The following is a 26,874-nucleotide window of genomic DNA, read 5'->3' as shown; positions in this document are numbered from 1 at the left end:
AACTCTTGTTCTATTCGCGGATGGAGAACAGTGCGTACTCACAGAGTAATGCTTATCTTGTGGGTGTGTGCCTTATTGAACGTAGCCAACAAATTATTTCAAAAGGTCAAGAAATGTGTTACACTAATATTTGTTTCCTTAGCTTAGGCCATCTTAAGTCTCAAAGCTTCTCAAATTCATATTTTTATGCAACACAAACATTTTTTGCCTTTATGGAGGGCATAAAGCCTTGTTGATATATGACACGTTGCATTTGCAGGGATACATGCAGTGTATACATTTGTACAGAGGAGTCTCTTTTCCATACCTTAATTTTCAAGAGATGCTTGTTTTCATGACTTGACATACCGGTACAATGTATATGTTTTTTGGGTACAAGTCCAGATAAAGGCCCTTCCATATCTCCAAAGTTTTTTTCAATTCCATAACAAAAAACAAACAAACAAACAAACATTGTATCACATTGGCAGGTGCATTTTACATTAGTATAGAGGGACTTTTTTTTTCTCATATGAGTACATACCAGCATACCAGGCCATTTCAATCATGGTAAATTAAAATAGTTATGTTGGATATTTATTGAATACATAACAGACATGCTGCTGTCACTATAGCCCTGGTAGATGTACATGTAGGTCTAGTTACTACAGCAGAGAAGAAATATCCAACAGTCCATATTTCTCCTCATGAAAATAATCTTACCATGTTGTACTCATAAACATTCAATTATTGTATGCCTATAATTTTGTGTGTTGAAATTGCATAATTATCCAGATCCACAGCAATAATCATTTATAAATACAATAAATTAAATTCCAAATCATAGACCCTCCATAAATATACGTAGAGGGTCTATATGTCCAAATATATGATTGTGTGCGAATGATATTAAACTTAACTGTTAATTGATATTTCGCACAATTACTAAAATAAGATGTGGGAGGGGGCCCGTTTTATGAAGACTTACTATCGATCTTACCCTTAATGATTTAACGGCTGTCAACATCTTTATTGGTGTGAAATGAGGGTATGAGATATCAGGAATTATTTCCTAGCCTCTTAACCACAGAGTTGGTAGACTACAAAAGACACAGAATACAAGGCTAAACTGTGCATAAGTGCGCCAACCCCAAATTGTCAACATTTCAGAATTATGTACATATCTGGATTTGGGGGGAGGGGTCGGCCGAAATGAAATTACGTTTATATTACTTCATCGATCTTTGTCGAAGTGTGACAAGATGTAGATAAACTTGTGTTATGACCTTATAAGGCCAAATAAAAAATCAACATGTTTCACGTCCCCTCCCGTTTCCTTTTTGGAGGTTTTTTCAATTATTTTCTTATTTTTTGAAATCATAAAATATGTCTAGGAAGTACATGTAGAGATGCTTTCTATAGCCTTGCTAATATACAAGAAACACCTTTGGAAGGTTTTGAGATAATTAGAGGGACCTACTCTCAGAACAACAATTAAAAAGAGGCCTCCTCTCTCTCTCTGTCCTTTTTCCAGGCATTATTGTGTCTGTTAAAACAGCTCTAATTATGGGTATTTACACCGATAAAAATAAAAATAAAAAGCCCTGTCCTCTTTTTTTCAAAAATCCGGACATGAAACATGTTTTTTATTTTACTTGGCCTAATATACTAGTTTTTGTGTCCCTGTTGCCTCACTGTGTCCCGGGACTGTGTCCTCCACCTGTACAAATCCTATTTCACATGATTTCATAACACCAGCTCATGTACATTCATTCTTGTTACACTTGTGATGACCTTCATGACTTTCCACTCCAGTTCACATTACAGCTGCCTTATAGTGACAATTGTCATTTTTAAAGACTATTCTTGTTACTATTTACCAGCAAACCATTGTTGAAGCTACACATATTTCACCTTCTCTAAACGTTTGTACTATTTATTATTTAAAACGGCCATTTTATCTTTACAAAATGTGTTATTTTTATGTAAACAAAAGGCTAAACAGAGCATTACGAGATTTATGTTTTACATTATATATAAAATGACAATTGATATTCTATGAATCTAAGCAGGCATATCCTCCACACTTCTGAATGCCACATTGACTCAGTAAATAACAACTTTGTAAGGATCTGTGGTAAGATCAAACAAGTTTGTAATTATATCCAGACAAGTTCCTTGTTTGTTGTAAGTGTTTTAATGGGCTATTCTGTTTAATATCCACTCTCCCCCTGTGGAAATTCTGCAAAGGGAGTATAGATTTCAAATAGAATCAGGTAACTTCCATTTGAAATACTCACTCCAGCTGTGGAAGATAGAGGTAAAGACATTCACAGGGGGGGGGGGTATGGGTTTCAAAACAATTAGCCAGAGCCAATTCCATTTGAAAAACATCTCCCTCTGTGGAAGAGTACTCTTATATCTTCCGCAGGGATGGCAGATTTGAAATAGAATAGCTTTATAAAGGAAGTAGCATTTGAACGTAACCAACTTCCTTCAACCCCGTGAATACCACACAATGTACTCACAGCAACATGCGACTATGTTGAGAAAAAATAGAAAAGAAAATAATAATTGAACCAAATATATATCTTCCAAGTCTTGACAGAGATCAGTTCTTCATTGTCGTTTTACTTTTTAAAGCATTCTTTAATATTTTTTCATAATTAATTATTTTTAACAATAAATAACAAATATATATGTATGCAACTGCTTCAAATTGCTCAATAGGTTTGTTGAAACCCTCATAGAATAACTGCTTCAACCATTCTAAGGATTGATATTTTGCCTTTTATTTTCAGGAAAGTTTTTGAATTAAAAAACTTCTCCCACTATATGAGCAAAAAAAACTTTCCCTACTGTACAAAAATGCTGTACTATCACTAAAAAAACAAACAATTTTTCCAACACTAAAAAAAATAAATAAAAAGAAGAAGAAAAAAAAAAAGGGATTTTCCCTACCTGACTGTATATACAGTAATACATGAAAATTAATACCTGGGCAAGAAATAACACCTGGGGCAATACTTAGTGTAAAAAATATCTTGCCGCCTTCACCCTTCGCTGATGAAAATAACTTCACCGCCCAAACAAAAGAAGTCAAATGGTGCGTCCCTTTGTGTTGTCAAAATAATTTGGTCTTGCATGTGTTCACAATCACAATTGTTAATACAGTTCACTGCAAATGCATTGTGACTTGTACAATATAAGAGTCATTGCATACTGTTTTAAGAAAATGTAAACAGCAAGTTAACAATAACAGTGACTTTTGAAACTTAAAATGAAATTTTGAGCTCAACCTATCTGAGGGGGTAGTATACAGTATTTAAATGGATCATGGTCTGCAGAAGAAGGGATCAGATGGGGAGGTGGAACAGTGATCAAAGTTATGTGGAAGCCAAAACTCTCTTGCTGACCATAATTTTAACAGATTTTAAAGTATATGTGATGTGATCAAGCAAAATCAGTTTGAAGTCAGATACAATGCATATTGATTTTCAGATATAGCCAAAGGCAATAAAGTAGTATACAGACTTTTTATTATACGTACAATATTATATGTACAATATGTATACGTTATTTAATCTATTGCCATTCTATTTCCAGTAATGTTTAAGTTCTAACGAATGTTTGATGACGTAAAATCGATAATATATTTCTGCTAGATATTGTATGCAACATATTATCGATTTTTCGTCATCAAACATTCGTTAGAACTTAAACATTACTGGAAATAGAATGGCAATAGATTAAATAACGTGCATATTGTACATACAATATTGTACGTACAATACTCTGAGTCTGAAGCGCGCTTAAATTCTTTTGTTGCATATTGTCTTGGAAACACTTAACTGTTCATACATGTATCTTTGTAACTAAATGTTCAAATTCAATGGGGTTTTCTGCAAAATGTAGCTTTGCAAATGCTTTATACAATCATGTAAAAAATTGAAAATTGAATATGCCCGGCTTCAGACTGATTTTGCTTGATCACACCACATGTATCTTAGTGACCAATCTGGAATTTTGTTGGGGGGGGGGGGGTATTGTGCATGATGGGGATCCCTTGTTTGCCCATGGTTAAGCTTAGAATTGATCATGCTTAATTTGCAATTCCTGGATTTCCTGAATGGCCAAATACCGTATTTCGTCAAATAAACGCCCCCGGAGGCGTTACATTTTCCCAAGGGGGGGGGCGTTTATTAGAGGTCATTTTTAGCACGACAATTCCCGTTAAAATCATTAGGTAAGCTTAAAAGTCACGCTAAAATGATGAACTATGAACTTTTGACACTGACTTTTGGTTCACTTCCGGGTTTCGGATGCAGATTTTCGCCATTTATTGCTGCTATTATCAACCATGTGAGCAACTTGGTAAGCTTACTACACAAGATAGCACGGAAATATCGGAATTTTTTAAACATCTTGGTTGAAAAAAGTGGTGGGGGGAATTTATTTGAGGGGGGGGGCGACTATTTGACGAAATACGGTAAGTCTCGATGACGGTGACCATCTAATCATGTTTACTGTCAAATTAAATATTTCTTAATTCACTCCTGCAATATTTGAAATGTATTTTGTCATACTTTCCTGTAGGTATGAAATGAGCAGAGCAAACAATGTACAGGTAATAGAAGGCCCAGCCACAGAAGTAACATTCAGACTGGAGCCTACAGAACGACCATTACAAAGTCCTCCTACAGTAGCTACTCAAATATCAGGTATGTATTATTAATGCTCTGCGTGCTAGCCATGCGCTTCAACGGAAAAGTTCAAGTTTTGAAATATTTTCTCAAAATATCAAGAGCTATCTTAACAACTACTGAATCAATACTAGGCTTGTTTGTACTCATTTTAATGCATTTTTCATGCTGATTTCAAATATGGTCATGAAAATTTACATTTCTGAAATTTTTGAATTTTAAAAAAAATTTTGAAACATGTCGTCTGCAGTCGACACCCGCGTGAAGAGAGTTAATGCTAAAAAATTATGCACAAGGCAAAAATTAAACTTAAAACAATTTGATGTATATATGCCACAGACCCCCAAAGTAATGATTGCGTATTTTGCTACATTTTCATTAATCCACTCTACAGCTTAAACGCAATAATCGATCAACTTCAAACTGGTTTTGGTGATTGGATATGGTGGCCTGATATGCTCTATAATTTTGTGTCTTGTTATTTGCATATTTATGAATATTAATGAGCTGATTTGCATATTTTGCCAACATTTTCATAAACACTTTACAGCTTTTAAAAATGCAATAACCAATCAACTTGGTATTGTGATAGTATATTGTGGCCTAAATGTCCTATATATTTTTGTGTCATATTATTTGCATATTTATATTAATGGGCTTATTTGCATATTTATAATAATGGGCTTATTTGCATATTGTATTTTATTTGTATTTACAAACCTTTGTTTTTTACACAGTCCACACCTTTGTGTGGGGGCCACCTTAATTACGAACCGCGTAATTCTAGTTAAATTCACTCAAGCTCATAGATTTACAATTGATAAATATGAAGATTGGAAGGAGTTTGTTCCATGCAAATGATGATCTATAAAGGAAAGTTTTCTTTCCAGAAAAAGTTTTCCATATTGGAACAATCAAACTGTTTTGAGATTAACTCCTAGTTCTTCTATTGATTTGCTTCTTACCATTTTTGTCACAGCTGGTAGTTTTATAGAACCAACCATCTTCCACCATCACAACCATGAGGTGATGACTGCGATGCTACAAGATTATGCACATCGCTATCCACATATTACATATCTCTATTCCATCGGCCAGTCAGTCCAGGAAGAGACCTCTGGGTCATGGAAATTTCAGATAATCCAGGCGCTCATGAACAAGGTAAATATTGTGTGTTGTTGTCGTTGTTTTGATTGTTTATTTGTTTGGTTTTTTCCCCTGCATTTATTTATCTACATGTCATACATGAGAAGTGTACAGATCTTGGATACATAATATAAACATGTGAAACCCTTTATTTGTTTGCAACTTTTTGATCCAATAGACCTTACCCAAATTACAACTGTGCCACACTCTCTTAACCCTAACCGTACCAGGTACTACAAAATACTACTTGATATATGCGCTGTTTGTGGGTGCATCACACATGGTGTGATGACGCAATCGCCCTTAATGATATATAGGCACGGTTTCGCTGGCCAACGAAAAAGCCCAACACCTGTGGCAAATTGTCGCCGACCCAGTGCTTGGCATGCGAGGGGTCTCGGTTCGAATCCCACCCAGAGCAAGCAACTTCTTTCTTTGTTTTCTCTCTTTATTCCTTCCTTCTTTCCCCTCCCATCGCCAAAAAGCCCTTGGGCTGTTAGGATTAGATTACCACTATCGAAACTCAATATATGCTTCCTTAACCTTAAGCGTACCAGGTACTACAAAATAGTACTTGATATATGCGCTGTTTGTGCGTGCATCCCATATATAGGCACGGTTTCGCTGGCCAACGAAGCCCAACACCTGTGGCAAAGTGTCGCCGACCCAGTGCTTGGCATGCAAGGGGTCTCGTGTTCGAATCCCACCCAGAGCAAACAACTTCTTTCTTTGTTTTCTCTCTTTATTCCTTCCTTCTTTCCCTTACCGTCGCCAAAAAGCCCTTGGGCTGTTAGGGTTAGTGTTGTTGCTACATGTAAGGCCATCTTGATTTAAAAGTTTGTCTCAAAGCCCCCGCGTACATTGATGAAATTGCCCGCTTTTTGCGCATTATTCTCGCTGAATCCAACACAAAAAAATCTCGCGTCTCACATCGTCAGATGTGAAAATTAGCCTAAATCGTAAATCTCAATTTAAGTCTTCATCTTGACCACAGTGAAACCTCTTTGAGAGATGAAAAGTGGTTGATTCTTGTCAAAAAAGCTCGTCCGACAGACAAAAAAAAAATCAAGTAAAAATATATCCTTAAAATAACCTGCATTCCGCATTAGGTTTTCAACTTGGGAAGGGCTTTGAGACAAAGTATTGAATTAAGATGGCTGAATAGTTTAACTGTATCAAACATGTACCAAGTTGATATGCATCATTTAGATATACGTAGATGTAGTCTTCTTTTGCTTTTCTGTTTTTACCAACTTTTTGTCTATTTGTGTGTTATTCTAGGTGAACCTGAATTCAGATATGTTGGTAATATCCATGGAAATGAGGTCGTAGGTCGTGAACTCATCATCAATATGATCCAGTTCTTGTGTGAGAACTATGGTCATTCACCAGAGATCACAGACTTGGTAGATAAAACACGGATTCACCTTTTGCCATCGATAAACCCAGACGGATATGCAAAAGCTAAAGAAGGTAGGATACAATAATTCATAACCGCCATTTGTGACATTGTAAATTATGTTCCAATCAAATTGCTTGTTAGTTGATTCACGCACAAACAGATACTCAATATTTTACCCAGCATTATACTGGCCAATATTAAAAGGATGCATTAACCAGATCACAGAAGATTGTTAACCACATGAGAACTACATGCTGATTGGCCAAAAAGAAGTTTTCATTATCAATTGGACCAATCGGCAACATTGTTAGAATCATTTCACCACGCAAAAAAATTGGGGTGAATTATTTGCAAAGCTCCATTCTGGTTGGCGATTAAAGTGAAGATATCATGTAATTGACCAATCAGAGGCAGTGTAAGATCGGCAGGTAGTGCTCAGGGGGTTAATGCTCAAAGTTTTGCCTATGATCTAGTTGGTTACTGGGCAAGATGATGATGATTTATAAACTCAATATTCTCAAACTTGCCTCCTTTGGCCTGATGAGTGAATCAATTCATGTCACATAATTCATCAATCAATCATACAACAAGTTTTCTTGTTTGCATTATTTTGCCTGTAGGAGATGTCCAAGGTGAAGTAGGCCGTGCTAACGCCAACAACGTTGACTTAAATCGTGATTTCCCAGACCAGTTCTATGAGAGCGAGGGCACTCTTCAACCAGAGACTAAAGCTGGCATGCAGTGGACTTTGACATATCCGTTTGTGTTGTCTGCTGGTCTGCATGGAGGATCACTAGTAGCTAACTATCCGTATGACAGTGATAAGTTGATGAAGGTTATGTATAGCAAGTGTCCTGACGATGCCGTGTATATACAGTTGTCCGAGGCGTACTCTTTTGTAAGTTAGCAATTACCAAATATATTTATCATAATTGATTGTAAATAAGTACATATGTGACCATCCACTGTGAATGAACTGTAATGTTGGCAGAGCTTGTTTTGAGATGTTTGTAAACTTCTCAAAAATTATAGAAAACAAAGGGTTTTTTTATTACCTTGTGAACAAGCAACAGGGACATATATCATTGTAACGCTTATTTTGAGGTAGAATCAGGGGTGTAGCTGCGGGGGCAAATTGAAATTTTTCTAGGATAAAATGGGGACGGCAAAGAGTAAAATGTCCGTAAAATGACTAAATAAGTTGACCAATGGGGACGAAAATTAAGCTTTGCCCCCTCATACTGAAATCCTGGCTATGCAATTTGTTTGTCCATTATATCAAAAAGTGAAAACACTGACATTACAGCCCAATTGAGGTGGACGGTCCAGTGGTGATGCCGGGGGTATGAGCCCAGGCAGAACACTTGCCCACCAAGTAAAAAACCCAAAATTACATTTGTTGATTTTTTCCCCCACTGAATTCACTTTGCCCACAAATTCCCTCCACCAACCCAAAATATTCCTGGTGCTGCCACTGGGGTGGTCACAGGTCACATACATTTAAAAAAAATGCCCCTCTACATTTGACCTTTGACCAAATATACTTACGCAATTCCAATGGGTCTTGGCACACATCACCAGGTGTATCATACCTTTAGTGCATGAGGTCCCGGGTTCAATTCCCGGCGGTGGAGATTTGCTGGGATATTGACTTAATTAACATCTGTAGATTATATTCAGACATCCACTCTCCCCATGATTCATTAAGAATTGGGTAAATGAATCATGAAAGTACTCCGTCCTTCGGAGGGGACGTTAAGCCGTCAGTCCCGTGTACAGAGAGCCATACCTGTACATGTATCTCGCAGTCAGTTACGAAAGGAGTAGGGTGCTAACCCCTAACTGTTCCCAACCCGTCCCTGTTCCTAACCCGTCCCTGTTCCTAACCCGTCCCGGTGTTCAAATGGACCCCAATGGAAATAAGCTTCAATAGAGGCTTTCTTGGATTATCCAGGGTTGTCAAGACCCGAACAAATCAAATCAAATACAAACATAAGACATTTCTATAGTGCTTTTTCACAATTCAAAGCGCTTAACAAAGAAATACTTTTTTGTGTACAAGTAACCATACATCTTGGCATAGATTCATCAGGATTGTATAAAGTCATACAGTTAGTAAATTATGGAGTCAAATCCAATGTTCTACTCTACTCTACCGCAAAATTTCTCATTCCTCGGGCATCTACTCTCTAAATCACATGATCCGCTGTTAAGAATTGTGCACCCGAGGAATGAGAAATTTGTGGGAGAGTAGGCGGATCATCGCATTACTGAAGAAGTTACCCAACCTGGGTGACGAAACTGTCTAAACTGTGAGTAGAACATTGGATTTGACTCCATAATTTACGAAGTAACCATACTCGTACAGTTGAAAATATCATTTGCCAACTACATGAAGTATCTGATACATTTTGTTATAATTACTTTCAGGAGCACCCTACTATGCATCTGGGCCACCCTAATACGCAATGTCCTAATGTCTATCCAGATGAAACTTTTGATGAAGGCATTACCAATGGAGCTGCTTGGTATAATATTAGAGGTATATTAGTATGATTATCATTATTTATAGAATAAAGGTATTGTTTTTAGCTGCTGTCGTGCATCTATCGTCTCATATAACACAGGCGACATCATTGTTCTAAATTTACGCCAAAAATAATGACTTTGCCCGTGTTATATGAGGAGATAGATGCACGACAGCGGCTAAAAACAACACTTTTATTCTCATTCTTAAGTATACAATGTTTTATTTAATCAAATTAAACATTACAAGGAATTACCTAGGCTTAGAATTGATCAGTCCTGTTCAGGCCTTATCTCAGAAAGTTTGCAAATGGCATTTATCGCATGTTGTATCTTAACTCTACATCTACACATGAGTACAAGGGCAGTTTCTTGGCATGTGTGGGATGCAACCTCATGAAAGCGCTGACATCATTACCAAATATTATAATTGAAGACCAAAATAAAAAGACTAGTTTGCGTATGACGTCCTGTCAACCAGCATCCAATGACGTCGCGCCTTTGCCCTGACGTCAGATGCAAACTAATCTTTTTAATTTGGTCTTCAATTATAAACAAAGTACACTGTACAAGATTTCTATTCCATTTAGGTGGTTTCCAAGACTGGACGTACTTACACAGTAATTGCTTTGAGATCACCTTGGAGCTAGGTTGTGTCAAGTATCCTAAAGGAGAGGACTTGCCGTCATATTGGAATGATAACAAGATGGCCATGCTCAAATTTATTCAACAGGTAAAGTACATGTGATGTGATCAAAGCAAATCTGTCGCAAGTCAGAAATATTGATTTTGAGATATAGCCAAACAAATCCTTTTGTTTCCTATTGTTTTGGGCACTCTTTAACTGCTCATATCTTTTGAAGTGGTTGTCCAAATTCAATGGGGTTTTCTGCAAAATATAGGTTTGCAAACACAGTTTAGAATCCTATAAGAAACTGAAAATTGGATATGTCTGACTTCAGACTGATTTTGCTTGATCTCACCACATATGTTGAAACTTCAAAGTTATTTTTTTCAAATCTAATTGCTTAGGCACCAGAACCAAATTTGTCCGATCTTTGGATCGACCGTTGATTTTACTTTGATGCCTCTTATTAATGAACTAACAAATAATTAATCAAAGTTAATGCTAAATTTATATTAGTCAATATCAATACAGGCAAATATTCATATGTTATCAAAATTAATAATAATAAGGATCGACCAAGCATCAATGTTCAATCGAAAGATCGAACTAATTTGTTTCTATTGCCTTAGCAAAATTATATTTGCTAACTGTTAACTTACATTGCATGAATGTGTGGGGTTAAATCTATACATGATATGCAGTTAACTTGAATGTAAATTGCATTTTTATGTTTAAACAAGATTGTAGGCAAAGACAACTTGGAATGTCATGGAAATGTAATTTACAAGGCCTTGACAGTCATAAACAGAACTTACTATATCTAGGGTTATTAACAAGAAAAAAAAGTGCAGTGATTTATAGTGTGCTACGCACAAGCACAACGCCTAGACGTTGGTCCACAAGCCTCAACACACTTTACAGGTTGTCGCTGACCACTACGGCCCACATCATTCCACAAACCATTAAACAACAATTCAGGGACTTTGCTGCCTCAAGAGCGCACACCCTAGACATTCCAATTGTCCAGGGGAATTTCAAGCTAACTCAATTTTTCCACGATAGCGTACTAAACCACCGCCAGGGTTCGAACCTGCAACCTCTTGCACCATAGTCGAACACCTTATCAATTGAGCTAACTTGAAAAGAAGTCATGAAAACAAGCAAACACATGTGTGGTAATGGTGAAAATAAAATAAATGAGCTATTCCACACTCCCCCTGTGGAAGATTTTGTAAATATCTTCCACAGGGTGAGTGTGTTTTTCAAATGTAATTGGGCAGGGTTACTCATTTTGAAACCCATACTCCCTATTATGGATTTACCTATATCTTCCACAACTGGAGTGAGTATTTCAAATGGAAGTTATCCAGTTGTCTATTCTATTCAAAATTCATGCTCTGTGGAAAACTTTAGCTGAATCTTCCACAGGGGAAGTGTGGATTTTAAATGGAATGGCCCAATATAACTTGATAGAGTTTTGGAATTAAATCAAATACAGGATCTTACTTTTTGCAACTGTTGCGTCTGGAACCACCAGACTTCATCAGACTAAGAACATTCACTCATTTGATAAAGACTTGATCCTTGCCTGGAAATTGTCAGCTAAGTGGAAGCAAGTTTTGATTAAAAAATGCTCTATACGAGTATATACAATGAATGAATTGATCATGTTAGAAGATATAAGATGATTAAGGTTGAATCTGAAGAACTGGCATTGAACCAGGCAGTAAAAAAAAGCGCAGTGATTTATAGTGCGCTACGCACAGGCATAACACCTAGAAGTTGATCCACAAGCCTCAGCACACTTTACAGGTTGTCGCTGACCACTACGGCCCACATCATTCCACAAACCATTAAACAACAATTCAGGGACTTTGCTGCTTCAAGAGCGCACACCCTAGACATTCCACAAATAAACTTCGCAACCAGGATCAGCTCCCTGAGTTTTGTACGGGTTACAATGAGACAATTAGCAGTAATGAGAGCGTACTAGGCACCGACAGGGTTCAAACCCTCAACCTCTTGCACCATAGTCAAACGCCTTAATTGATTGAAGTAGTCGGTGGAATTTACCTGCAAATATTCATCTTGAGTGATTGGAAGTTTGAATATGTGTAATTAGTGTTTTATTGTCACATGATGCGTATCAAACCTGATTTAATATTTATCTATGCCCGTGTAAACGGGGCATAGATATTGTATTTGTTGTGTTTAGTCTTCGACTTCTCCTTCTCCTTCTTCTCACGCTTCCTTTGCACTCCTCTAGCTCAAGAACTAAAGTAGCCTCGGGGCCCATACTTGGTATAATGATGGCCCATGACCCTAGAAATTTCCTAGAGTAGCCCCGACCCCAGAGGTCAAAGGTCATGGGCTACAGGGGGCAATATGCCTAATTGGTCTCCCATCCACTCAGGAGGCCAGGACCGGATTTAAATGTTCAATGTGTATGAGGGCAGCAGTGGTCTCCCATCCACTCAGCAGGCCATGACCGATGAAATGTACAATGTGTATGAGGGCAGCAGCAGCAGTTGTCTCCCATCCACTCAGGAGGCCACGATCGACCAACGAAATGTTCAATGTTCATGCAATGCAAAATAGCGGCAAATGGTTGAATTCATACTGTTTTTAATAACGTTTCAGATATAAAGAAGCTGTTTTGAACGATGGCAGTGGATTGAAGTATGTTTTGTACTTGTTTATTTGTATACTTGATGCTTCACCATGTTCACTGTTTGCCGGGCCGTTTTGCACCCGTAGGCCTATACTTTTTGAACTTCTGATATGGCATGCATGCATGTATTGATAAAAATATCGTCGAGAGAGTGTGGGCCAGTCTGGTGGTGTTTTAGAGAGAGTGCGTGTACATGTATAGTGGAGTATAAGAGAGAGTTAAGGCTTGGTGGGGTATTAGAGAGAGTATGGGTCAACCTGGTGGTGTTTTAGAGCGAGTGAGTGTCTGGTGGAGTATAAGAGAGAGTGAGGGTCTGGTGGGGTATTAGAGAGTGTGGTCCAGTCTGGTGGTGTTTTAGAGAGTGATGGTCTGGTGGAGTATAAGAGAGAGTGAGGGTCTGGTGGGGTATTAGAGTGAGTGTGGTCCAGTCTGGTGGTGTTTTAGAGAGAGTGATGGTCTGGTGGAGTATAAGAGACTGAGGGTCTGGTGGGGTAGTAGAGAGAGTGTGGTCCAGTCTGGTGGTGTTTGAGATTGATGGTCTGATGGGATATAAGAGAGAGTGAAGGCTTGGTAGGGTATAAGAGAGTATGGGCCAGTCTGGTGGTGTTTGAGAGAGAGAGAGAGAGTGTATAGTGGAGTATAAGAGAGAGTGAAGGCTTGGTGGGGTATTAGAGAGAGTATGGGTCAGCCTGGTGGTGTTTTAGAGCGAGTGAGTTTCTGGTGTGGAGTATAAGAGAGAGTGAGGGTCTGGTGGGGTATCAGAGAGAGTGTGGTCCAGTCTGGTGGTGTTTTAGAGAGAGTGAGGGTCTGGTGGGGTATAAATGAGAGTGAAGGCTTGGTAGGGTATTAGAGAGAGTGTGGCCCAGTCTAGTGTTATGAGCATTACATGTATATCAAATAAAAGTTTAAAACAAGGGGTTTCACATGGTGCTCCCCAAGTTTTCGTTTGTAAATAGGGGAAGGGGGTTAGGTGTGGTCATCACGGGCATAGATATTCGTGTTTGGCCAAACACAACTGTGGTTTCTAGTTGCTATTGTTTTACTTTTCATTTCAGGCTCATAAAGGTGTGAAAGGTTTTGTTCTAAACCCCAATGGAGTGGGTATATCTAATGCTACTATCAGAGTAACTGGTATTGATCACAATATAACCACAGCGAGGGATGGCGACTACTGGAGGTTACTTATACCAAATAGTTATGAGATTACAGCTTTTGCTGATGGGTAAGCTAAAATCTAGATATTATTAATTAGTACACAGGTGCAGTTATCCTTTACACCAAAATAATGGATGTTAGAGGTTACAGAATATATTTAAGAAATAAAGGGTAATGCATTATCCTTTACATAGTAGATAAAGGGTGAGAAACGGACCATTACCATAGATAATCGGTGTCTTGTTGAGGTATGGGAGAGCATGTTAGTCGCTTGGAAGGCGAGACCCGAAGGGGTCGAGCCTTCAGCGACTAACATGCTAACGATTATCTATGGTAATGGTCTGTTTTGAACCATTTATCTTACATATACGGTGAGCCAAAATAAACAAATTTGTTGTTATGGTTTATTCATTTTCTAAAAGGCAAACTGGAAAAGCTGATATGATTATCTTGTGTAAGTTTAGGGTTTTCCAAAAATAAAAACACACCGAGACAGTGTAATATTCTTCCCGTGTGTCCTGTGTTCGAGTCTATGAGTCTTATCTAGTGTCAATTGCAAGTGATTTAATCAAATCAATACAGCATTGATTTTAACGGGAAATTCTATTCAATTCACTTGTGGTCCTGTCCCACTCGATAGCCTTATTAATTCTTTATACATATTCGTAATATTAATAATGAATATGTAAATAGTTCAAAGGTCAAATTACCAAAGTGGGTGTGTTTTACCAAGACATGACGGTAACTCATTTAACACCATAGAATTTATATTTATCTTTAATATACTTATAGAACAAATGTCCTGAACCAAATCAACGCATATTCCTGGGTACCCTCCTCGACCTATTTTGGTTGGGGTTAGGCCGCAGATTGTTGTAGTTTTTCTACATCTAGTCTTGTGGCCTGTAATGTACTGCATTTTAGGTGCAAAATATCCTTGGTTGAACTTAATTTGTAAGACCTCATGGCTCTTGTTTTGTGACCTACTTTGTCGGAATCTCGTTAGTTGGGAGGGGGGGACAAGGTAGATTGACATCCTCGTCCTAATTATACAGGCTTTAAGAGACATAATACAAACTAATTTGCATTATTCAATAAAGGTGTTCTTGGTGTCATTCAATACACACAAGTATTGTTTACCATCTTCATTTCAATTTCTAATATGCATAAACTTGCATAATAATTTATGCTGATCATGTAAAATATATTAAACTTTGATGCATTTTAAGTTTGTTGAAATGTCCAAAAAGTCAAATAATGTGGCCAGTGTTTCTAAATATGAACATGTACTTCTCTTGTTCAAAATTTATTGACCTGACCAAGATTATCTTGACCTGACCAGATTATCTTGACCTGACCAGATTATCTTGACCTGACTAGATTATCTTGACCTGACCAGATTATCTTGACCTGACCAGATTATCTTGACCTGACCAGATTATCTTGACCTGTCCACATTACCTGATATAATCGACAGTTGACCAGAAGAAAAGAAATACAATAGATAATGGAACAAAAGAAGAGGGCTATGCGTATATCGCAAATAATGTGTCCTCGGCAGTAAAACGTAAATAATGGGTGAGGCGCGGCCGAACCCATTATTTAAACGCTTTTACTGCAGAGGACACATTATTTATGTAAAGGATAATGCTGCACCCTTTATTTCTATTCTATTACCACAAAATAGTGCGATTTAAAGAGAAAATATCACATTTTTGCCCAAATATTTCAAGTTTTACCTCAAGGTGGAGCGCCTATGCGTAGCCAAAGCGTAAGTGATAGCGAGTATTGCAGAACGTGTAACCAAGCGTAATCCTTTGCGTAGAATGCATAATGACGCTAATATACTGCATCGCGCTTTGCTCTGCGCTGTGATGCGAGAAGAACATAAAGTTCGTTGCCCTAGCCACTTTATTAATGGTCTTTCATGTGACGCATTTCAACAAATCACAGTGTGCGATTTTGAATAATGGGTCGTGGGGGTAATAGAATTTATAATCATGATCAATTATTGCAAATCAAAATGGTGAAGTAGGAATTATCAATATAAAATTTCTTGAAACATATCCAATACTCACATTTTTATGGAGCTACGACGTTTCAAGACCTGGTCTGGTCTCTTGATCACGTATGAGTGATTCCAGATGTACTGCTGGTGTTTCTAGATAATGGAGTGTTTCTAGATGTACTCTGAATGATATGGTAAGATCTGCGTCTTATCCATTGGGATAAGACGCAGAGGGGACAAAGTTATGAACAATGAGGGGGACGCCGCATTCAATCTCAGTCACGCCTATGACCATATCATCCAGAGCACATCTAGAAACACTCCATCATCTAGAAACACCAGCAGTGCATCTGGAATCACTCATACGTGATCAAGATACCAGACCAGGTCTCGAAACGTCGTAGCTCCATAAAAATGTGAGTACTGGATATGTTTCAAGAAATTTTATATTGCTAATCTACACAAACTATCCGGATGAATCTCTTCAAGAAGGTAAAGTAGAAAGCTGTAATTGAGTAGTGATACTGTGCGCATAGGCAGCCATGTGATACAGTTGTAGCGGAATTTACATAAGATACTTGTTGATTACTATCGTTAAAGCGCTATTATATAAATGCCTACATGTGTTGTGAAATTTACGAAGGTCCAAGTAGATGTGTAAACCCTCATGAAACAAGTTTGTCCAAGCTTCTTTTTCCAATGACAAAATGTGAACATTTGACAACAAATTGTGTGCGCTGAGAACAGGTACTCTATAGAAGAATAAGCTTTTGAGATGAGCAGGGAAAGTTATCCTGTCTTGAAAAATGAAAAAAAATTCTCAAATTAATTTAAAGATATTACGGTGAAAACAAAGCTGATTCAAAATCAAATGTTTGTTTGGTATAATACAGATATAAAGAACAAGACCAAAAAAGTAACTGCAAATTAACCTACTACCTTCCCATTTTTCTTTTGTTCTTTTTGTTCTTAAAAAAGCAAGCATACTGTGGATGTAATAGGTGCCAACATGTAGTTCAAGCTTTGTATAAATTAAATGCTGTTGCATTTCTGTTACTAATAATATTAAAAAGAATACTTACAGAATGCCCAAAAGTGAGTTTTGTTACTCTTACGCTATTCCTGCCAGAGATTCTCTATGCGTTCTCTGCTTTAGCTGTCTCAACTCCACTAGAATTGTCTTTGTCTTACTTTTTTGTTAAATGTCTTTTAACATTAAAATAATATGTTATCGGGCCCTTTCCATGTGATATCTTCTTTCTCGTTCCCTCTGTATGTTACTCTTGATATAAAATTGATTTTATTTTTATGCTATATACTGTACAGCTGTAATAGGCTGTCATCTTTCAATAATAATAATCTTTGATAAAGAGTTATCCAATGTATTGGCTATTTAAATAACACATTCTTATACATTTAAATAATTGATTTGGGGGACAAATTGGGCTATTCCATATCAAATCCATACTACCGCTGTGGAAGATTCTAGAAATATCTTCCATATGGGGAATATGAATTTCAAATGGAATTGACACATTAGGCAGCTCCATTTGAAATTCATACACCCTATAAGAAAAATGCAACCTTAATCTTCTACAGAGGGAGGGTGAGTTTCAATTAAAGCTGGTTAATGTGCGAATTTGAAAATCATACTCCCCTATGGAAGATATATCCAAAATCTTCCACTACATCAAACAGTGATTTGGGCATATAAGTGACTTGTTTGATTCTTTTGTGTAAAGGCAATCAGCGACTGTGTCATCTTTAAAGTGTATCATCTTTTTTAAACTTCATGAATGAATTGTATAAATAAAAAAGTGAAGAAGAAAATAACCCTAGCAATCATTTTAAACCTCAATTTCCAGGTATGCACCACAAACTCAAACAGTGACAGTACTTGAGGACTGGGCAGTGCAGGTCAACTTCACTCTCTTGCTAGCATCTTCGATTGACCCACAGGTGACCGTTCCTGAGTCCTCAGATCCCCTGACTATGCCGGATGCAAAATGGGATCGTATCTACAACTTCAATCTTCAGCAAAACTTCACCAAGTACCTCTCAAATATCGACCTACAAAAGAAAATGGCCGATCTGCGCGCCATGTATTCGGACATCATCACCTTGAAACAGATCGGGATCTCTCGGAACAACCAAAATATTGTGGGGTTGGAGATGAGGGTTAGTAACAGGACTGTGAATAAACCAAAAGTTGCCTTGTTTGGTGGCCTACATGGCAACCAACCCGTGGGGAGAGAACTGCTGTGGAGATTGGCTCAGCATCTGGGTGAAGGTAGGTACAATGGGTTAATCCAGTTGAAATCCATACACCTGCTGTAGAAGATGTTTCCTTAATCTCCCACACAGGGGGTGTAGATTTCAAATGGAGTCACCCATTCAGGTAGCTCCATTTGAAATTCACACGCCCTGTGTGGAAGATTACTCTCTTGTCTTCCATATAGTGGTCATTTTTTTGTGAGTAATTTTTTGCGCTTTGCCAAACTGATTTGGAACCTAGTAATACATGTATCTCTGGTATAAATACTATTGTTGAGCCAACCAACAAAGGAAGAGGTTCATGCATCATACACTGGAACATAGAAACATTCAATCATTGCAAACTAGAGCACAATATTATTAATGATGCTTAATCGTTATTCTTAATATACCGTAAGCGTTCGCCTAATGGCGCTATGGGCTACCTTGATATAACTGGAATCTTAGACACAAACTCTAAAGGTTCGTTCATACTACCACTGCATTTGCGATGCGTTGTTTTGCGATGCAGTGCGTTGTCGCACTGCATCGTGCTGCAAAATACTGCATTGCGATATCGCAATGAAGTTAAATACATTTTAACTTGGAAATGCGACGAGTTGCGTTGAGTTGCGGCAAAAGTAATCGATATATCGGCATCGCAAAAGCAACGCGCGCGCAAATGCGGTGGTAGTATGAACGGACCTTAAGTGTCATCCCATAAAAATCCTACCAGCAAATAAAGGCACATGGCCTATAATTCTTAATTTCTTCTTTCACCTGTATTATTGTTGAGCTGTTTAGACTATGACAAGTAAAGTGAATACCATTTTTCTCATTTGATTATAAAGTGTGTGTCAATAATTTACTTGTTTTACTGTTACTTTTAGGATATAAACAAGGAGATCATCTGATAACAAATCTGCTTACCACTACCACCATCCTAATCATCCCAGCTTTGGATGTAGATGGGTTTACCATAGCATCTGAAGGAAAGTGTGAAGATACATACTGGGGTGATTCATTTGCCGAAAGCTTTCTTCAAAATGATGCTGGTCATGTAAGTTTAAACCAGAATTGCATTGGGTGTCTATTGACAATAGAAAAATAATACAGTAGTAGCCACGGAGATGGATGAATAATTTCTACTGCCTGTTAATTTCTTGAATAGTATCTGGATGCTGTTAACTCAAGGATCAATATTATGTAACTTACCTACAAAACAAACTCTCTATTCTTAGTCAGTGTTGTGATTTAGCTGTAAGCAGTAAATTTCATTGGTTCCTGCATGCCGTCTATCAGGCTATAGATGTAGCTATGCCAGCATCCAGTGCATCCACTACTCAAATTATTTGCCCATATCTTATATCACACGATAGAGGATAATAAAAATGAAATTCCAAATGTTCATTCTCTAATTTCTACCTTATGAATTTGTCTCCTGTTTGTCCCTTTTCTCTCTCCTACCCTCCCCCTCTCTTTCCTGCCCCCTTCTCCCCTGCCCTCTGTTTCTCTCTTGGCCCCTTCTCTCTCTCCTGCTCTCTATCTCTCTCTTTCATGCCCTCCTTTCTACCCTGTGCCTCTCTTCTGCCCCATCTGTTTCTCATCTGCCCCCTGTCTCTCCTACTCTCTCTCTCTCTCTCTCTCTTGCCCTCTATGTCTATCATGTCCACTCTCTCTCCTGCCCTCTGTCTCTCTCTTGCGACCTTCTCTCTCGTCTGTCCTCTGTCTGTCTCTCTCTCTCTTTCCCACCTGCCCGCTGTGTACATCTATTTTGTTTATCACTCTTTTATGTCTCTCTTCATTGCCTTAGATGCCAGGGCGTCCAGAGGTAACAGCTATGAAGGATTTATTTGGTCTGGATAAATTCAGCCTGGTACTTGCTATTGAATCAGGAGGTGTCTTTACCAGGTAAGTACAGAGTTCCTAAACATCAGTTACATCTGATCATAATTCCTTCATGTCGCTGTAATGTGTGTACTTTGTATATAAGGAAGTGGGGTCCTGATTGGCTATTAATTGACTTACGTCATGAATTATTGGCACCTCATTTGTTAAAAATGCCACATAGCATCACTTGATGTGGTTCTCTGTACATGATTAATATGGGTCACACATCGACAGGGAACTGAGTATTTCCCTGTTGGATTGTCAGACTATGGTTGTGTTTACACCAATGCTTTCTTATTTCCCCACGTTCTGGAAAAACATGGGTCAAATTATGCGGATTGATTGCACAAAACGTACCTTAATTTTTTTTTGCTGTTTGGAAATTGTAGGTTTTAACCTACATAAATCCAGCATATACAATAAGATGGATCAATCAAGGTGTAAACTCGCAGTTTTATACGCATCATGCACATTTGTTAATCTCACTGTTGTTCACACTATTATGTTACTGGCCTAATCTGTTTATAAGTTAGTCTTTCATGATCCTCATTAAATTTGTGTTGCACTCTGTATACAAGGAAAGCAAAGGCCATATAATGTGACCCGATCTGATCCACTTAGACCAAAGTCAGAAATTTTGAAGTTTGAGTTACTACCATAATATACACTTACTGATGTTGAATCCCCAGGTCACTTGAACACTTGGTTGCAAAGCTATGAACATTTCCTGTGTCCATTTTATGTTTTTAATATTGGGGTGGTTTTTTTTGCCTATATCCCAGTTTCATTATTGCTGACTTGAGCCTGATTGGATCAGGTCTGGTTACATATATAAATATATGCACGATTTGAGATTTATTTTTTTGCGTGAGGCACCAGATAATGTTTTATTTTTGTATCACAAAGGTATCCACTTGACAATGGAGACTCCACAGAAGATGACGACTTATTATTTGATCTTGCTTCTCAATATTCATTGGCACATCCCACTATGCATGTGGGAGAGCTCTGTGGCGACAAGGCTATGACAGGTGGAATCAGTCGTGGTAGTGATTGGCACAGAGCATTGAATACAATGCAGGATTATGTGTATCGGACACAAAATTCATTCATGGTAAGATATAAGTGGTCTACACACACACTATATATAGGGTCCACAACTTAGTTCCCCCTAATACTTTTTAAAATAAGTCGAAAAATATTTTACAAAATGTAAAAATGAAACAATGTATGTATAGCCCTATTTGTTTTACACATGTGGACCAATTTATAGCATCACACATTGCGCTCAATCACAATGGTTATTTGTGTAAGAAAAGAGGCCGTTTTAAAAGTTGCACCTGAGTCCATAGTAATCAGGTTTTCTTTAACAAACACATGAATAAACCTGGCCTACTGTACTGTATTGTTTGAGAGTTGACTCCTATCCTATGGACTCAGATGCAACTTTTAAGACTGTTTAAAACAGTCTCTTTTTTACATAATGAACCATTGTGGCTGAATGCAATGATGTGTGATGCTATAATTTGGTCCATATGTGTAAAACAAATAAGGCTACCAAAATCTTTTTACATGTTTGCATTTCATCAAATATTTTCCGATTTATTTTAAAAAGTATTTAGGGGGAACTTATAAGTTGTGGACCCTATATGTTGGGTTGGGCTAGGATTTATTTGATTTCTTTCACACTGTGTAAATAGTGTAATTTTTAAATTCAATTTTAATTTTTAAATTGACCATAAATGACATTCATGTTATTAAAATTACATGAATGTCATATATGGTCACTTTAAGGCTGCATTGTTAATCAGTTAATATTTGCATTAGAGAGCCATAAAATATTTTTGAGTGTAAGGAGATGGAAAGAAGACAATTATTGTTATTAAATCAGCCATATGATTTGGATTGCCTTCTAAGTCATACACACTTCTCCATAACTGGGTGTTTGACATTCCATATGATCAGGATAATTTTTGTGGCTGTTTTTGCACATACTCTTTGTATGATCATATTGATGCTAGGTCAGATTATATCTGTCATTTACTAGTTTGATTTCAGAAATAAACAGGTAATCCAAACTATGAAAGCAAAACATTTTTTAGTTTTGTGAGCAACATGGATTTGCCCAATTTTCATATCCCTGCAAAGATTTCTGTACATATATAGACCTTTAGAAAATATCAATTTTGTGAACAATTCCATGATGCCAAAATAAGGGTCCTCTCTCAATTTGGACTGTAACAATTGTGGGTTTCAAAATTATTGTATTGACTTTCCTCATATCTACAGGTAACTGCACATGTAACATGTTGCCTCTACCCAGATCATGACAAGCTGAAGAAAGCATGGAGAGAAAACTTGGAACCGTTGAAAACTTTCTTACATTTAATTCATCAAGGTATGAAATGCAAATAAACCATACAATTCTCTTCGTAAGTTGTAGTTTTTTCTGGGACTTTTTGTTGTTGGTCTAGTTAAGATAATGTGGTATGTAGAAACAGCCCAAATTACTAAAAAGCTGGTTTATCATGCTTTATTGGATATTTCCTTTCCACCCAATAATTTCAATTTCTCATAGGTGATAGTATTAGTCAGTGCTGGAAATGAGGTAGACCCTCAGGCCAATTGTAGGTGAAAATTCACTGCGGGCCCATCGATACACTTCCCTGAGGGCCCGCAGTTAAATTTTGTCACAAAAAATGGACTCAATTGATGACTTCAACATCAGTTGATGGTATTGGTTGTTGTTGATTTGCGTGCCTAAAAACTTATTAGTGTGAGAAATGTGGTCCACTGTGACATTAAAATTTTACAATTTGAATTTAGACTGCTATATTACTATAATAATGAGCGATCTCTGTGTGTCTATCTGTGTGTAGGTTAAACAAGTAAAGATTGATTGATTTTAATGATATTGGAAGCCAGTATATATTTTGCTCTGTCATTTCAAGATCATCTGAGGTCAAATAAGTAAATATTCTTAGGTTGTCTTGAAACTGGGTGTAAATGTCAACCTTGTGGTACAATGTGACAACCGGAAACCAAGAGGACCTAGGGGTGACAAACTGCTGTATTTGTACCACTTATTACATATAATTTCATAGAAAATATCCATGTGTTTACCACAAAGGTATACATGGACACATACACACAGTTATGAATGAGCCCATTGCTGGTGCAACTTTGAAACTTCAAGGTCACACCATGAACATCAGTGTTGATCCACAGACTGCCGAATTCCACAGGGTACTGCCCCCTGGTAAACATTATCTGATAGCCACAGCACCAGGGTTTATGACTGTAAGAAGGCAGGTTGACATCATACCTAACCAGGTAAGGAAATTTCAACTATGAGTAATGTGTTATGTAATGATATAGGCCTAAAAAAATTGTTTGATTGGCCTAACCCGACCGACCCTAAAAATAGACCCGACCCTAGACCTTTTTTCTTATTTTTTTGGCAAAATAATTAAAAATTAAAAAGTTTCAAGGCATTTATCATACGCAATTTACCGCGTAATTCTTTTTTTATGTTACCCCAATCAAACAATTTTTTAGACCTTATTAGAATCATATCGCTCAAAATGATTATCATCCATCCGTTCTTTTGGTGCTTTTGAAAAGTTAGTCTGCTCAAAACGCACCATTAAATCCAGTTGAAATGACCCAACTTTTAAATATAAAGTATATGTGTTAAGTCAGGTCATTTAAAGTGCAGGTCCACCAGTTGCAGGTCCACCAAGAGCCATTACTGGCCTGGGGTATAATGAACACACAGGCCCCTTTTTGACAACTAAAATTGTTAATTGTTGATCCTTATTGTTTTTGGATCCCAGGCCCAGATGTAACGCACCCTTAAACACTCCCCCTTCGGTGGTGCTGTACATGTTTGGATGAGGCATGCTTTTATTTTGTGATTTGTAATTTCTATATATTTCATTCTGCAGCTGACCCATATCACAATTAACCTTGAAAGGGAATTGAATGTATCATACCATGACTACAACAAGATGGAAGTAATGATGAGAACATTGTCACAAAAATACCCAGGTCTCACTAATTTTAAAACGTAAGTGTGCATGGTCTTGTTGTTAACATTAGATTGTTATAATTAATGGTAATGTCAAACTATATATAATCAAATTAAGTATTTCTTGGCCAAACTGGAACACTGTGAATGCTAGTGTCTCCGCAATAAACACACACGCACATAGCGCGGTACACAAGAAAGTATACACGCGCCTTACACTGCGTACACGCTTAGTACACTACATGGACGCAACGCGCATGTTCCAGTTTGGCCAAGAAATACTTAATTTGATTATAGAGTTGTTGTTAAATTGTTAAAACATTGTGTGTATGTGATATAAAAACTTTGATATATGAAATCTTATTAAAATTTAAAAAAATATCTTTATTTTGTGAATTTTACAAATAGAGTCCAATGTTATTGTGAACACTATTCTTCAGTAGAGCTCAGAGAAAAGGGCAATGAAAACACAGAAGTATCGTAGTTTAAAATTTAACCCTCATGTGACTTGTCATTATATATATTTTTTCTGATGTTAGCATCGGTCGTTCTCATGATCTGCTTCAACTTTGGTCGCTGGAGATCAGCAAGCAAACCGGTGAACACTTACCTGGCAAACCAGAAATCAAATTTATCGCTGGTATGCATGGAAACGAGGTCGTGGGTCGGGAGTTGTTACTAGCATTGGCAGAGTATCTACTCAAGAATTATCAGAAGGATGATATTGTCACAAAGGTAGGTAATTAGTAATTGATTAAACATTTCATAATAAGTATGTGTTGGTCTCAATAGGATGTATCTCTAATCTTAAAAGTTTGTTCGGTTTATATAAGGTGGAAAAAAAGACTCAACACTGTGTATTGATATAGAATGGCATGCACGTGGTTGGGTGCAATGCTTACGCGTTGCGTATTGCGTGACTTGCGCACGCTTATGTAAATTTATGTGAGCATGGGTTGGGACTTGATTGACACACGCAGTAACAAAAGCCGAAAAATTTCCGCCTAATAAATGACGAACAATCAATAGTTACAGTTTTAACCTGCTTAAGGAGATTGGCACAGCAGGTAAGGGATCGGTGACCTTTTTGACACTTGACCCCAAATTGAGTCGTACATCGTGAGAAGCTATGGCATTTAGTGACTGTTGGTTGATTCTGATGTAAAGTGCTTCCTTCAAAATATAATTGCATCCTGGTCAAGGAGTTGTTCCGTATTACTGAAACACTACCTGGACACTTGACCCCCAAATTGGGTGAACACTCCTAGCAACTTTTATCGCCCCACCCCATTGCAATCTAATATAAAGTGCCTCCATAACCCTTCAAATCCCTTAATTGTATACTGGAGTTGTACCATATCAATGAAACACCTAATAAGTTAGACAAGAAAGTGAAACTTCCAGTAAGTTCACAAGGAGGGCTCATGCCTATTTTTAGAAGCAATGGAATCATTTATACAAAACTAAGATGTAAAAGCCCCATTTCAAACTTACACACCAACTAGTACAAATCCAATCATTTAAAGCCATATTATAACATTTCTATAAAAATAGATTAGTATTTATTTTCCATAAAATGTTAGCTTTTACTGTCAGATATGTCTCCTTTTAATTTTGAGCCGAACAAGTGAGGTAAAGCATAGAAAATTGGACTTTACTACTAGCGCCCATGCATGTTACTCCCGCGGTTGTAATACGGTACGATCCTCTGGGTTTGTGTGTATGTGTATCCCTTTTTACCCGTAATGCGTGTGTTCGACTAATATTTCCATCGTAATAATAAAACGCCGGTTCCATCGTTTTATTCAAAATCTCGGATTTTGACAAAACTACAACACCTAAAGTCTTGATTTTTGCAGAGTATCTTTATTGACTAAAGTACATTACAATCGTGTAAAACCAGAATTAAAAAAAAATGAGGGCGTTCTCCTCAGCAAATGTTATAATATGGCTTAATAGTCCTTTTTTGACACATCTGTATTTCTTTTCAGTTGGTAGACCACACACACATCCATTTTGTTCCTGATATGAATCCTGAAGGCAGTGAGGCAGCAAAGTCTACAGAAGGGACATGTGTTGGAAACACAGGCAAACTCAACACACATGGTGTGGATTTGGACAGAGATTTCCCATGTAAGTGTGTGTTTCAGATAATGTCAAATTAGATCACTCTGTCCATCTTTTGGAAGAACAACAAAAAACAGTTGGTGAAATCACATCATGTACCCTTTTGTAAATAATGATAGTTATAATGATTCAGACATGTAAGTAATTTTCAAAAATAAGATGGTGCTTCAGGCCAAAATCCCTTGAAAAATACTGCAGGCTCATTGATGGGTTGACCTGCTGTCCCATAGGGCCCATGAAATTTTGTTTCCAACATCAGTAAGAGGAACTCCATGCTGAATTCAACATCAATCCATCCCTGCTGATTAGCATCACCTGTTTATTATTAATTTACAATTCCGAGTAGAAAGTGTCAC

At 37.4% G+C, this 26,874-nt stretch overlaps 1 pseudogene; it reads left to right on the top strand.

Moving 5' to 3' along the window:
- The window catches only part of LOC140155404 (carboxypeptidase D-like), a 125,785-nt pseudogene that overhangs the window by 89,636 nt on the left and 9,275 nt on the right, over window positions 1–26,874 (top strand).

This window comes from Amphiura filiformis, chromosome 6 (assembly GCF_039555335.1).
Source record: "Amphiura filiformis chromosome 6, Afil_fr2py, whole genome shotgun sequence".
NCBI classification, from domain to species: Eukaryota; Metazoa; Echinodermata; class Ophiuroidea; order Amphilepidida; family Amphiuridae; genus Amphiura; species Amphiura filiformis.
Note: the sequence above shows the minus strand (reverse complement) of the source record. Positions and strands in the feature narration are given on the sequence as shown.